General features: G+C 36.3%; 1 pseudogene; it reads left to right on the forward strand.

The window, feature by feature from the left end:
- Positions 1-12,476: 12,476 nt before the first annotated feature.
- On the forward strand, positions 12,477-15,559 carry LOC149234580 (putative methyltransferase TCM_000168 pseudogene; annotated as a pseudogene).
- The last annotated feature ends 288 nt before the right edge of the window (positions 15,560-15,847 follow it).

A 15,847-nucleotide genomic window follows, 5' to 3' on the forward strand; every position in this document is an offset into this window, starting at 1 on the left:
AGACATAGGTGAGACTAGTGGAATGAGTTCCTCCCTACAGATCAGTAATTCCTGAAACAACACGTATTTGTTTCTTCATCTAGGTACAAATTTATGTAAAAGTGGAAAAGATGAGTTGAATTTGAGAAAATTATTTATTGATGGCTAATGGCTTAAGTCTATGGAATGGAATGGTTTGTAATCTACAACAAACTTAAGAAACCAAAATGACAATTGCAGGTGCTTATAAGAAATCATAAATTATGATATACTCAACAAGAAATCCTAAGCTATGTAATAACCAAAAGATAAATTTTCTTTTGTGGCTGTGAGAGTAGTGCCCTCAAACCATGATCCCATGATGGAGACGAGGATGAGGCCACAGTCACAAGATTTTCTAAAGTATTTTCTTTCATTATTGTAACACTGATCTAGCTATCAAACTAATGTAAGAAAAACTAACAAATCATCCAAATACTCGTAAATAAACTTTGCAATCACATCAAATTTGATTTTACACAATGGGTATGGGTATGGATGATTATGAACCTCAACCTCAAGCTCGTTGACTAGGTAGGTTGTTATGATATTGAACTATCAACCAAATTTGAAGATATCACATACATTATTATTATTGTCTTATATCTTGATATGTAAGATTTTTTTCATCTCTTTCTATTCCTCGTCATAAAGGATACTCACATTTTCCTCCTTTTGCACTGAATTATAGGAAATGTTCTCATCCAAATCTAAGATTGAGCATGGGCTCACCCCTTTCCCCTGTTGTTACGAATCTTTTTATGGAAGATTTTGAATCCAAGGCTCTAAACTTAGCCCGCCTCCTACCTAAGCTTTGGAAAAGATATGTAGATGACACTAATGTCATCCTGTCTCATGGCCAAGAGTTAGACCTATAGAAATTTGAATAATATAACACTTATTCATAGAAATTATCCTGATTATACACTATTTGTGGAATGCATGCATAATACATAACCTCCTCTACCATTGATCATCAATTTGCGAAATTAAAAAAACAATCGCATGCGCACATGGAAACATCAATCACACATATCAACACAGTATGTAATGGGGAAATCATACAGTTGAAAACCCCCAACTATCTGTATATTATAATGATAGAGAACATGTAACAATACATATTACAATACTCCTCACAAGTACTCAATACTATCTCCACATGCTACACACAAACTAGCTCAGATCTGAACAAATCACGGGTTCAAATCTCCTCCACTATTTGCTTGCCTCTACTGCGCAATCCAACTTGAGAATATATCAGATCCAAGTTCGAATTCCCTTGGCTTGTACTGCGCAATCCTCATTGGCAATCTCAATCAATGATTGTGCAAATCTCATGCACAGCTATAATCACAACTGATAGTAGTCTCACCCTTTCACCCACCTCTAACACTTGTCTCCATTGAACTGTCCATGCACTGAGTTAACTGATGTATTCTTTAGTTGATTTATGAGTTAATAATTAGTGAATTAATTAATAATTAATTCACATCACTCATCACTAGTGTATTTGGCAATTAGACTAAATACAACTAGTTCAACTAAGTCAAACTGAACACAACTCCATCAACTCCTCAATCAACTCCACCAAGCAAAATCACTTGAGTTCTAACTGAATTCCATCATGCAATAGCTCAACTAACTCATAGGAAAAGCATATTTCCTTTTGGTAGTTGCATGTGCCACATCCGTAGCTTGAACTGAAGTGCTGCAAGAGGATAAGATAATGTTTATAGTCCAAATATTATTAAGAGCTAATAATATTCAATTGTTCTATTTTTGACTGGCAGTCTAAAAATAGACTCCGCCCATATGTCTAAAAATAGAGGTCCATCTATTTTTACCAACATGACCAATCATCCATAAATAGCATCCTGCAACTCATAGACCATGTTCCATATGTCTAAAAATAGACATAGTCTAAAAATAGACTTTGCGCCAAAAATAGCCTGCGGGCCCACTTAGTGAAAGCGACTTATTTTCACTAAGATCCATCATCTTGTTGCATTTTCAACAAGACCTCTTCTTCAATCATCTCAATAGTCAATCCTCGGCCATTAAGTTCTCAAAGGAAAAAAAAGTCAATGGTTGCCTCCCTTTCCTTAATATTCTTATCTCTAAGAATAGTGATGGTTCCCTTTCCCACCGAGTATTTTGTAAGGAAACTCATATGGAGCAGTATCTTCATGCTAGTTCCCACCATTTCCCAGCTCAGAAGTTGGGGGTTCTAAACACCCTTGGTACTCGTGCCTTAAGGATATCTGATGAAAAGAGATTCGAGGAGGAGAAATCCCATCTCCTTAATGTCTTTGTTGAGAACGGTTACAGTAGGAACTTGTGACAGAAGGCTTTCCTCAAAGAAGCTAAGAATTTGTTAACTGAAAGAGATAAGAAGGAGCAGATTCCTGGTGTCCATCTTCTGTTTGTTCAGGGGACCACGGATAGGATTGCGAGGATTCTTAAGAAGCATAATGTCCCCTCGACCTTTAGACCTCTTAACACCATTCGTAAGTCCCTTAGATCAGTGAAGGATTCTATCAACCCCAAGGACATGAAAGGGGTATATATTATTCCTTGTTCATGTGGGACTCCCTATATTAGCGAGACTCGTTGCTCCATTAATCAAAGGATTAGTGAGCACGTAGCTTACCTTAAGCATAGGAGAGCCAAGTCTTTTGCTTTAGCAGAGCATGTGGAAAAAACCAATCATCATGTCTGTATCAAGGAGGCTAGTGTTATTGCTAGAGTGTCCCAATTCCATCACCAGAAATTTAGGGAAGCACTTGAGATTGGAAAAAGGCCGAACAATCTCAATAGAGAAGATGGCTAGAAGATCAGTAGTTGCTGGGTGCCAACCCTCTCCTCCTAGTCGTTGTCTTTCTGTCTTCCCCTCCCTAAGTATAGCTTTTTCTTGTTGTCTTTTAAAAAAAAAAAATCCCTCATAATCGATCCCCTCTATCTATAAGAAGCCTCAGGTAACAAATCTTTCCTTGTACTTCTCCACACTCCCGTCAGCTGCCTGCTTCACTTTGTAGATCCATCTCGAACCCACCATTGATTTCCCCTCCGGTCTTGGGACAATCTCCCATGCACTGTTTCTGACAATCGAATCATACTCTTCCACCATGGCATCTACCCATGCGGGATCCTCCACAGCTTCCTCGAAAGAGGATGGCTTCGTCACAACACATTTGCTCACAAGAGCCACGTATCCAGTGTACTGATCAGGTGACTGTCTCTGTCTGCGTTGTGCTGTAGGTGGTCTTACAACCTTCTCTGCATCTTGAGCCAGTCGCTTAGCTTCTGTACTGCGCTTTCACCCTCTGATGGTTGGCGTTACATGAGTGGTCTCTTCCACTCCATGAACTTCATCTTGTGGTTGATCCACATCCTAAAGCTCACCCTTAGGAACTAATAGCTCCTCATCTACATGCAAGTGTGGCTCCCTCTCAAGTGAACACTTTGTAGCTTTCTCCTTGTGAAATTTGATATCTCGTCACACAACAGTCTTGCGGCTATCTGGCAAATACACACGATAGTTGTGGGGCGTATTAGTGTACCCCACAAATATCCCAACCTCTGCGGTCAGCTCCAGCTTCTTCCTGGCATCCTTCGTCACATGCATGTAAACAGGAGAACCAAAAATCCTCAAATGGGAAATATCAGGCCTCTTACCAGAATAAGCCTCCTCGGGTGTACTCATGCCAAGTATCTTGTGAGGACAACGGTTTTGCTCATATACTACAATATTTCATGCCTCTGCCCACAAGTGAAGGGGTAGGCCCTGATCATGCAACATCGCCCGTACAGCACCCATGATCGTTCTGTTCTTCCGCTCAGCAACCCCGTTCTGCGGTGGGTTATGGGGAGCTATGAGCTCTCTTCGAATCCCTTCTGCACTGCGGAAGTCCTTAAACTCGCCGAAGATGAATTCACCACCATTTTCACTCCTAAGAACCTTCACCTTCTTCCCTGATTCCTTCTATACCAATGCTTTGAACTCACAGAACTTTGAGTATGTCTCGCTCTTCTTTTGCATGAAGAAGATCCAACACTTTCGAGAGAAATCATCAACAAAGCTCACATAGTACTTGTGTTTTGCTGTCAAAGCTGCTGAGAAAGGTCCACACACGTCTGTGTGAAATCTCTCAAGGATCGTCGTGGCACGACTATCCTTCTCGTGAAAGGTGGCTTTCACAAATTTTCCCAACGTACACCCCTTGCACTGATCTGACTGCACAAGAGTGCCTTTAGGAAGCCCAGTAGAAATCTGCTACAGTATCTTCAAGGCTCCATGGTGAAGGTGGCCCAATCTCTGGTGCCACAGCTCGCGATCATCCCAGCTCACCAATATTTCTACCTTGCATGCCATTACTGCGTATCCATCTACATGCAATTGATAAAGGTTCTTGACTTGAACCCCTATCTTTCGGGTTTCTCCAGTTGTCTTACTGCGCAGGAAAGCCTTTCCCTCGCTGAAGACAACATCATATCCCTTGTCTTCTAACATCGCCACAGAGATAAGATTCTTCTTCAATCCTGGAACATGTATCACTTCCTTCAATACAAAGGGTTTACCAGACTCCCTCTCAAAGGAAATGGTATCAATACCGGTCGCACTATATCTACCATCATCGCCCATCTCGATGTGCACTCCAAGATCTTTCTCATCCAGATCAGAAAACAAATCTCGATCTCCTATCGTGTGAAAAGTTACACCACTGTCCAAAAACCATATTGATCCCATCACACTTGATACCAAGCATGCGATCAGTGAAAAATCCAGCTCAAACTGCAAGGCTAAGGCCTCTCCCGCTACAGATCTAGCAGCTTGCTTATTTTTCTTCTTCTGTGGACAATTTGTGGCATAATGTCCGTGCTGGTGACAGTGAAAGAACTTCACCTTGGACATGTCTTGCCTTTCGCACCAGAATGAGAAGCTTTCTTGTTCTTCCCCTTCTTTTCTTTGGCAGCCAAAGCACAATTTTCTTCATCAGATGCCTTTGATGAAGATCTGTCCCTGGTATTTCACCTGATCTCCTCTTGCACAAGATCAGACCAAAGTCTCTCCCATCTTGGCAATTTCTCCCAACCATTGACAGAGTCCTGATAGGAATGCCAACTCTTTGGAAGACCAAGGAGAGCCAAGCTCACCAAGTCCTCATCATCGACAGTCACCCCACACTTCCTAGCTCATCCCGACATTGGGTGAACTTCGTGAGATACTTGGGCATACTGTCTCCTTTCTCACGCTTAATGTTTCTGAGTTTATCCTTGAGCGCCAACTTCCTCTGGTCGTTCTTGCTTTGGAATAAATCTGTCAATGCTTTCCACATCAAGTATGGAGAATCCTTTCCATGCAGGTTGGATACAATGTAATCCTTCATGCCCTCCAACAGAATCCTTCGACACTTTGCGATCTTCTTTTGCCAAGCCTCAACTTGAGCAGCATCAGTAGGCTTTGGGACCTCAGCCTCTATGAACTCCTTCAACCCATTTTCATCTAACACCGCCTCCATCCTGTCTTTCCATGCAATATAATTCAAGCTACCTTCAAGGGCATACTCCAATTGCAATCCATTGAAAGACATTTCAACTTCGACACCAAGAAAACACTGCTGCAAATTCGAATTCCACCAGCTCAAAACTCAACTGCTTCTGATCTAAAATTCGTGAGAACAAAGTATTTCTCGTACAGAGATTGACTGTGTGGGCATTTACTAGATATCTCACCTTCCAAAAGAAGGATGAATCCAGAGGCTACCTGGCATGATTACAGACTCTACTTGAAGAAATAAAAATGTAATCACTTTCTGAATAATAGATCTAATGATCAACTTCGTTCTGATACCATGTAGAAATTTGAATAATATAACACTTATTCACAGACATTATCCTGATTATACACTATTTGTGGAATGCATGCATAATACATAACCTCCTCTACCATTGATCATCAATTTGCGGAATTAAAAAACAATCACATGTGCACATTAAAACATCAATCACACATATCAACACAGTATGTAATGGGGAAAGCATACAGCTGAAAACCCCCAACTATCTATATATTATAATGATAGAGAACATGTAACAATACATAGTACAATACTCCTCACAAGTACTCAGTACTATCTCCACATGCTACACACAAACTTGCTTAGATCTGAACAAGTCACGGGTTCAAATCTCCTCCACTGTTTGCCTACCTCTACTGTGCAATCGAAGTTGAGAATAGATCAAATCCAAGTTCGAATTCCCTTGGCTTGTACTGCACAATCCTTATTGGAAATCTCAATTAATGATTGTGCAAATCTCATGCACAGCTATAGTCACAATTAGTAGTAGTCTCACCCTTTCACCCACCTCTAACATTTGTCTCCACTAAACTGTCCATGCACTGAGTTAAATGATGTATTCTTTAGTTGATTTATGAGTTAATAATTAGTGAATTAATTAATAATTAATTCACATCACTCATAACTAGTGTATCTGGCAGTTAGACTAAATACAACTATTTCAACTAAGTCAAACTAAACACAACTCCATCAACTCCTCAATCAAGTCCACCAAACTCAATCACTTGAGTTCTAACTGAAGTCCATCATGCAATAGCTCAACTAACCCATGGGAAAAGCGTATTTCCTTCTGGCAGTTGCATGTGCCACATCCGTAGCTCGAACTGAAGTGCTGCAAGAGGATAAGATAATGTTTATAGTTCAAATATTATTAAGAGCTAATAATATTCGACTGTACCATTTTTGACTGGCAATCTAAAAATAGAGTTTGCCCATATGTCTAAAAATAGAGGTCCATCTATTTTTACCAACATGACCAATCATCCATAAATAGCATCCTACAACTCATAGACCATGATCCATATGTCTAAAAATAGACTTTGCGCCAAAAATAGCCTGCGGGCCCACTTAGTGAAGGTGACTTATTTTCACTAAGATCCATCATCTTATTGCATTTTCAACAAGACCTCTTCTTCGATCATCTCAATAGTCAATCCTCGGCCATTAAGTTCACAAAGGAAAAAGAAGTCAATGGTTGCCTCCCTTTCCTTGATATTCTTATCTCTAAGAATAGTGATGGTTCCCTCTCCCACCGAGTATTTTGTAAGGAAACTCATATGGAGCAGTATCTTCATGCTAGTTCCCACCATTTCCCGGCTCAGAAGTTGGGGGTTCTAAACACCCTTGCTACTCACGCCTTAAGGATATCTGATGAAAAGAGATTCGAGGAGGAGAAATCCCATCTCCTTAATGTCTTTGTTGAGAACGGTTACAGTGGGAACTTGTGACAGAAGGCTTTCCTCAAAGAAGCTAAGAATTCGTTAACTGAAAGAGATAAGAAGGAGCAGATTCCTTGTGTCCATCTTCTGTTTGTTGAGGGGACCACGGATAGGATTGTGAGGATTCTTAAGAAGCATAATGTCCCCTCGACCTTTAGACCTCTTAACACCATTCGTAAGTCCCTTAGATCAGTGAAGGATTCTATCAACCCCAAGGACATGAAAGGGGTATATATTATTCCTTGTTCATGTGGGACCCCCTATATTAGTGAGACTGGTCGCTCCATTAATCAAAGGATTAGTGAGCACGTAGCTAACCTTAAGCATAGGAGAGCCAAGTCTTTTGCTTTAGCAGAGCATGTGGAAAAAACCAATCATCATGTATGTATCAAGGAGGCTACTGTTATTGCTAGAGTGTCCCAATTCCATCACCAGAAATTTAGGGAAGCGCTTGAGATTGAAAAAAGGCCGAACAATCTCAATAGAGAAGATGGCTAGAAGATCAGTAGTTGTTGGGTCCCAACCCTCTCCTCCTAGTCATTGTCTTTCTGTCTTCCCCTCCCTAAGTACAACTTTTTCTTGTCATCTTTTAAAAAAAAAATTCCCCTTTGTGGCCTTTGTTCTTTGAGGTTGATATAGTTGGAGGTACTGTAATAACACTTATTTATGCTATTTGTTTTATTCTAATAACAGAAAGAAAATAATCTTGAAAATAATCTATGATAATTTTAACCCTTAAATAAACCATTAATTTTAAATATTAAAATATTCTTTCTAACCCTTAAATTACTATAATATTTGATGATGATGATGATGGTTAACGTCCGCTGAGACCAAATAATGGTCTATCGGACCTAAAGAAACAAATTATCTATTTTGATTTAAGATTTTATTCCTATGCTCAAAAAGCTTGGAGAGAAGCCTCCCGAGCTCACTATAATTTTGACATTGTAAAAGGCTAGGAAGGTCAGTATTGTAACAAAGATTGTGAAACTGAGATCTAATGTGGTTATACGCGGGGCACTCTAAGAGGAAGTGGTTTTCATCCTCGATGTTCCTATTCTTACATATATGGCAGATCCTTTCCATCCATGGCGTTTTAGGAACTGCCCAACGACCTGTTTCACTATGGAGCTCATGAGAATTCGTTCTAATCTTTGCTATATTAATTTTCTTCTTTGAGCTAGTTAAAATAGAGAGATAATTTTGATCTTCTAGGGTGGGGTTGATGACCTTCTTATAATAACTTAATTTTCTTTTAGCCGCTAAGTCTTTCTCACACCACATTTTTTCTTTGAACTTAGAAGTAACAATATCTTTAATGTTATTTATGTTTTGCAATGCATCATTTTCGTTGATCTCCCAATATTTTAACCAGGCCCTTGTGTCTTTATGCCACCCTCGATTGAGCCTTAGGTGGTTTTGGCTAGAATTTAAAGCTAGCTTAGGAAGTCTATGATCGTTTATGTTACTGATTTTGTGCTTGTACAACAGAAACCTAAGCATAGCTAGGCTCTCAATAGGGGAAATACCTGCTTCTATAAGGAGAATAGGATAGGGTGTATTACTTTTAATTTTCAGGTTATAAGTTATAAAACGCTTCTGGATTTGCTCAATCTTTCTCCATGATTCTCTGGAGATGCTGCAACCCCAAACCTCACAGCCATATAAGATAACAGGAGTGACTAAAGTTTCAAAGAGGAACTTCTTTTTATCCCACATTACAAGGTTTGCAATTTTACAATTATTTTCAAGACCATAGTAAGCTTTCCACCCCCCATTAATCCTTTTCTCAATGCTATGGTTCCAGTTGAGCTTGTGATGAATATCAATTCCTAGGTACTTGCAAGAATACACTTCCTCCAAGTTATTATTGTCATACATAAAATTAGCGTAAGTGTCCTTCTTGGATTTGACAATCATAACTTTTGTTTTGTCAGTGTTAACAGTCATACCCATGGTAGAGCAGAAATCCTTAAGAAGCCTGAGTTGCTTATTAAGATCAGATGGGCACCTTGCCAAAAGAACAATATCGTCAGCATAAAGAAGAAGGATGACGACTATCCCAGCTAAGATCGTGCCATCACATCCTACTTCCTCTAAATAGCCTTCGAGCTTATCGATGTAAATGCCAAATAGGGTAGGGGAGAGGGGGCAACCTTGTTTAACTCCGATGTTACACTTAATATCTTTCAACCACCCTTCATTGCTCTTTAGCTTGGCAATTACATTCTCGTATAACCTTATAGCGGCAGCTCTCAACTCGAGAGGAACCTTTAGCTCTTCTAATCTATTCCAAAGGTTGGATCTAGGAACCGTATCGAAAGCCTTTCTAAAGTCCACAAAACAACAAAATAAATTGGATTTATCATTACGACATTCCTCCGCAATGATCCTAAGCGTAACAAGGTGGTCTTTTGTTGAGTGATGCCTTCTGAAACCTGCTTGGCCTTTAGCCCACTTACCTTCACTTTCAAGCCATAAGCTTAACTTTTTTTCCAAAATACTACCATATAACTTGGCTAAGAGAGGGCTGATCATAATTGTTCGATAATTAGAGGGTTATTTGTATCCGCACTTTTAAAAATAGGGATAATGAGGCTCTCAGTCCAAGGTTTAGGGAACCCTTGCTTGACTGCTTGATTGAAAAGCTTGTGGATGTGGGGGATGAGGACAGGACCTCCAATTTTTAAGATTTCTGCTTGGTAACCTTCAATGTCCTTAGCTTTCCCATTAGCGAGGCGATTAACCCCAAACTTAATGTCTTCTAAAGAGAAAACTTCTTTCGTTGTGAGAAGGGTTTCCAAATTATCCATGACATTTGGAGATTCATAAAGCTTTTTAAGATAGGAATTCCAATCGCAAAGAGCAATTTTATTATTATCCTTAGTCTTCCTAGTTAGAATCTACCTCCAAAATTTCTTAGGAGCTACCTTAGAGAGGTGTAAGAGATTCTCCTGTCTTTGACGAATGTACTGCCTCTTTTTCCTTTTAGTTAGGGCTTTGTATATTTTTATCTTGTCCATTTTAAGAGATTCGTCAACAGCTTCCTTAATTGCTCTCCTTGCACTTTTACAATCTTTATCATACCATGGATTGGTTTTGCTATTTCTTTTATTATTTGAAACTTCAATTGAGAACTTGTTAATAGAATATCAGAGGGTTGTAGTAAAATTATGATAGAGGTCTTCTATGTTGTCTATATTAGATAAAGGAAACAAATTAGTTTTTAATTCATTTAGAAAGAGATCATTTTTATTTTTATCAAATATTAAGTTCTTTTGGCTATAAGTATTATTTTCTATGGAAACTCTATGCATGACAAAATTGAGAGTTATAAGTAAAGGCCTATGATCAGAGTCAGGTTCATGGGCTCTCCTTTAGCTCTTCTAATCTATTCCAAAGGTTGGATCTAGGAACCGTATCGAAAGCCTTTATATATTTAATTAACTTTTATAAATAACTATTAAATTAAAATTAATTTATTTTATAATTAATTTATTTTAATATATATTTATAATTATAAGTGTATGAAATAGTCCTTTTAACTTAAGTTTTAATAAAAATATAACTAACTATTTATATATTACTCTAATATTTATAACTTTTATAACTCATTACTTTAATATTTAGATATAATAACTTGGTTAACTTACTATTAATTTAAACTAAGTTATTTTATAACTTATTTATTTTAGTATATATTTATAATATCATAATTATAATTTAAATTACTCTAATATCATACCTTTAAATTACTCTAATATTTATATATTTATTTAACTTTTATAAACAACTATTAATTTAAAATTAATTTAGTTTGTAATTAATTTATTTTAATATTTATTTATAAATAAGTGTATGAAACAGTCCCTTTGACTTATATTTTAATAAAAATATTACTAGCTATTTATATATTACTCTAATATTTATATATTTAATAACTTTTATAACTAATTATTAATTACTCTAATATTTAGATATAATAACTTTATTTATTTTAATATTTATTTATAAATAAGTGTATGAAACAGTCCCTTTGACTTATATTTTAATAAAAATATTACTAGCTATTTATATATTACTCTAATATTTATATATTTAATAACTTTTATAACTAACTATTAATTACTCTAATATTTAGATATAATAACTTTGATAACTAACTATTAATTTAAATTAATTTATATTATAATTTATTTTTTAATATATATTTATAATTGTAAGTGTATAAAATGGTCCATTTACTTTTATTTTAATAAGAATATAAGTAACCGAAGTAACATATTTAATTAAATAATGGTTATACCCCTAATCTAGTCTTAATTAACCGTTTTGTGGTCAAATCTAGCAGTTGTCAATATAGCCGTTATGTGGTCAATAAATATAGCCGTTGGAGGTTCTGCTCTTATTTAATTAAATAATGGTTATACCCCTAATCTAGTGCTAATTAACCGTTTTGTGGTCAAATCTAGCAGTTGTCAATATAGCCGTTATGTGGTCAATAAATATAGCCGTTGGAGGTTCTGCTCTATCTATTTAACATGAAAGCGAGATCTGTTCATTTAACATGAAAGCGAGATCTGTTCATTCAACCTGTCCTGATAATAAACTACACTGATTGGTTTGAAACACGTGGACAAATGAAATATCATGTAATTTACACTAAAAAATCTCTCATAAACTTAATATAAATCACAAAAGTCTCAATTCAACAATAAAAAATACATTTTAAATAATTTAAGATTTATTTCACCAATTTCAAACTTAAATATATCAATTCATGTAATACACGCAATCGAAAATATATCATTTATATAAGAGATTTGGAGTATGGGATTCTCTCCAATATTAAAAAAAGTCCACCTCGAAATATATCATTTATATAAGAGATTTGGAGCATGGGATTCTCTCATATTAAAAAAAGGTCCACCTCCACTTGCGTATAGATCTACCAACTCTAATTTGTATGGGCAATACTTTGGAAAAAATGAGCTTTCAATTCAGTCAATTTTCTGAACTCATCTAGAAGCCTGAATTCCAGGCACGAGTAGTTGCTTTAAAATCGCATCTGATGCCCTTAACTTTAACACTCTCGTTTATCTATCGGTCTCCTGGTTTCTCTGTGATTGCAACGAGAATGGGGATCGACCTGAAGATGGAGAAAGATTTTCATATGAACTCTGGGCTTGGAGAATCCAGCTATGCTCAAAATTCCACAGGTTTTGAATTTCGATCGATGGATCATTTTCTCTTTTTCATCTCTGTTAACTATACAATATTTCATTTAAATTTTAATATACTTTGTCTCACCGTGCAATACTGCAGAAGAACGTATTACAAATTGTGCAGCCTATGTTGGAGGAAGCCATTTTATCAATGAAGTTAACGGTGGAATGCAAGACATTTTGCATTGCAGACCTTGGTTGTTCTTCTGGACCCAATGCTCTCTTCGCCGTTGAAAATATAACAAAGACCCTCAAAGCCAAATGCCTATCTGCGGGCATAACTGTTCCGCAGTGCCAAGTATTCTTTAACGATCTTCCTGCTTCTGATTTCAACTCACTCTTTAGAATTTTGCCTCCTTTTTCTGTAAATACTGATTACCAGAATGAAGAGGGTGCGGTAGATAGATCGTATTTCGCAACAGGGGTACCGGGTTCGTTCTACGGCAGGCTATTTCCAGACCATACTCTCCATTTCGTTCATTCATCATACAGTCTTCACTGGTTGTCTCAAGTATGTTTTTACACAAACATCCAAACTGCAATAATAATTTCTCGTTTAAATTCACACTTGTGGTAGGACATCTTTTAATTTAATTAGGAAATAAGATATTTCTTTCTTTAGGAATTGTTTTTAGTGTGTTTTCTTAGAAATTGTTTTTAGTGTGTTTTTTTGGATTTTTCGGTGTTGGAATCAGGGAAAAATTGAGCTCAAATCTTGATTTGTGTTATTTAAACTGGTTCTTTTCACTGTATATATGGATTCAGCACCCTGAAAAACTTTGAGGGCACTTCTATCACTCAAGAGTTACCCATCAAGTTTGTGATCTCAATAAATTCCTGCCAGATTTTAGAAAATTACACCTTAAAAACTCACAGGAAAAGCTTTGAAAAAGTAGCACTAAAGATAACTAGTACATATAGTCATGTGAGTTGGGCATTTTTAAGTTGTTATAGAATTCTAGAATATTTCAGAATTGAATAGAAATTTCCAAAATTATTTAAACTGGTTTATTTGACCTTATATATGGATTAAGCACGCTGAAAAACTTTTAGGGCACTTCTATTAAGCCGGAGTTACCCATCAAGTTTGTGAATTCAATAAATTCCTTCCGGATTTTAAAAAATTACACCTTAAAAACCCACAGGAAAAGCTTTGAAAAAATAAAATATTTCTTTCTTTAGGAATTGTTTTTAGTGTGTTTTCTTAGAAATTGTCTTTAGTGTGTTTTTTTGGATTTTTTAGTGTTGGAATCAGGGAAAAATTGAGCTCGAAACTTGATTTGTGTTATTTAAATTGGTGAGGGCACTTCTATCACTCAAGAGTTACCATCAAGTTTGTGATCTCAATAAATTCCTGTCAGATTTTAGAAAATTACACCTTAAAAACCCACAGGAAAAGCTTTGAAAAAGTAGCACTAAAGATAACTCTTATATATAGTCATGTGAGTTGGGCATTTTTAAGTTGTTATAGAATTCTAGAATATTTCAGAATTGAAAAGAAATTTCTAAAATTATTTAAACTGGTTTATTTGACTGTATATATGAATTCAGCACCCTGAAAAACTTTTAGGACACTTCTATTAAGCCAGAGTTACCCATCAAGTTTGTGAATTCAATAAATTCCTTCCGGATTTTAGAAAATTACACCTTAAAAACCCACAGGAAAAGCTTTGAAAAAATAGCACTAAATATAACTTGTATATATAATCATGTGAGTCGGGCATTTTTAAGTTGTTATAGAATCTAGAATTTATTATCTACTTAATTTTAGTTCTGAAAAGTAACTCAATTAATCACCTATATTATTCAGAAGTTACAAATTCAATTTGCTCAACACACTAGATAACACACACTAGATAACACAATAGATCAGACCAAAACAAGAAATACATACAATAAAATATACATAAAATCACTATTAAAATAGAAAGATAAATCTACTTTAATCCGGATCTCGTCGTATGATCATGATCAGGTTCCTGCTGAGATTTTGGAGAAAAATTCAGTGGCATGGAACAAGGGAAAAATCTTCTGCGAAGGATCTCGGGCTGTTGGAGAAGCTTATTTTCGTCAATATCAGAGGGATTTCAACGCGTTTCTGAGAGCCGGGCAGAGGAGCTGGTTCGTGGAGGCCGCATATTTTTGGTGTTAACGGGTCGAACATCTCGGGATCCAAGCGATCAGGGTTTCATTGCTTTCTACTGGGAGACATTAGGAAGCAGTTTGAATGATTTGGTATCTCAGGTAATTTTATATTAATGCTTTTGCCTCCTTTTGAATATATTTGATCTTAAATTCAAAGACTTGTAGATGAAATATATATACATATATTTTCATTGGAAACCATCAAAATCATGTAATATAATTTAATAATGTAAATTCAAGTTTTAATAATATAAGTTAGACTATGCCATTATTGAAAAGTTTAATATTTGTGCAGGGGTTGATCGAGGAAGAGAAAGTTGACTCGTTCAACATCCCCTTGTATGCTCCATGTCCAGAGGAAGTGAGCAGCGAAGTAACAAGAGAGGGTTCATTTGAAATACTAAGATTGGAGGTGTTAAGAAAATCAGAGAGATTTAGCGAGGAGGATATTGAAGCGATGACAGGGAGCTCAGCCTCTCTAAAGGATGCGTATGGAAGAAAACTTGCAAAGCAATTGAGAGCAGTGACTGAAAGCCTGATAAAACACCACTTCGGAGAAGAAATAATGGATGCGTTGTTCGAGAGATTCGGAGAAACAATGGGAGAGAGACTGAGCGAGCGCATGGAATATGGAAAGAAGGGAGGACATCTGGTCATAGTTCTCGAACGCAAATGAAAGCTCTAAACAGTTGGTGTTACAAATAAAGTCGGATTGTCTTAATGTCTAATAGCTACAGCAACGCAGTTAGAGTTGATTATGTTTCTAAGTAGTTTAGGGAGGTGGAGGAAATGTCCGGATTTTGGGAATTTTTTTTTTTTTTAAATCTTGTAGATACAGTGATTTTGATAGTAGAAATAAATATCTCTTAGCAACTAAAATTATGAATTTTCATAATTTTGAATTGAATTTTGTCAGACTTTTTCAAAATATCACTGGAATTTCCAAAACTTTCCACTCAAAAATGCATAATCGAGGGTTTTTATTAATTTATTGGCAAATTTACAGAAGTATTTTAATCGAGGGTTTTTATTAATTTATTGGCAAATTTACAGAAGTATTTCATGGAATGGATATGGACTCTTTCAGTGGTTGGTACCGTAAATATTGGCAACAAAACCATGCCCAAATAGGCTTTTTCTGGCCAATAGTATAGTG

This window comes from Pinus tabuliformis, chromosome 8 (genome assembly GCF_031772625.1).
Source record: "Pinus tabuliformis cultivar Carrire ecotype Pingquan chromosome 8, CPIR1, whole genome shotgun sequence".
Taxonomy (NCBI): domain Eukaryota; kingdom Viridiplantae; phylum Streptophyta; class Pinopsida; order Pinales; family Pinaceae; genus Pinus; species Pinus tabuliformis.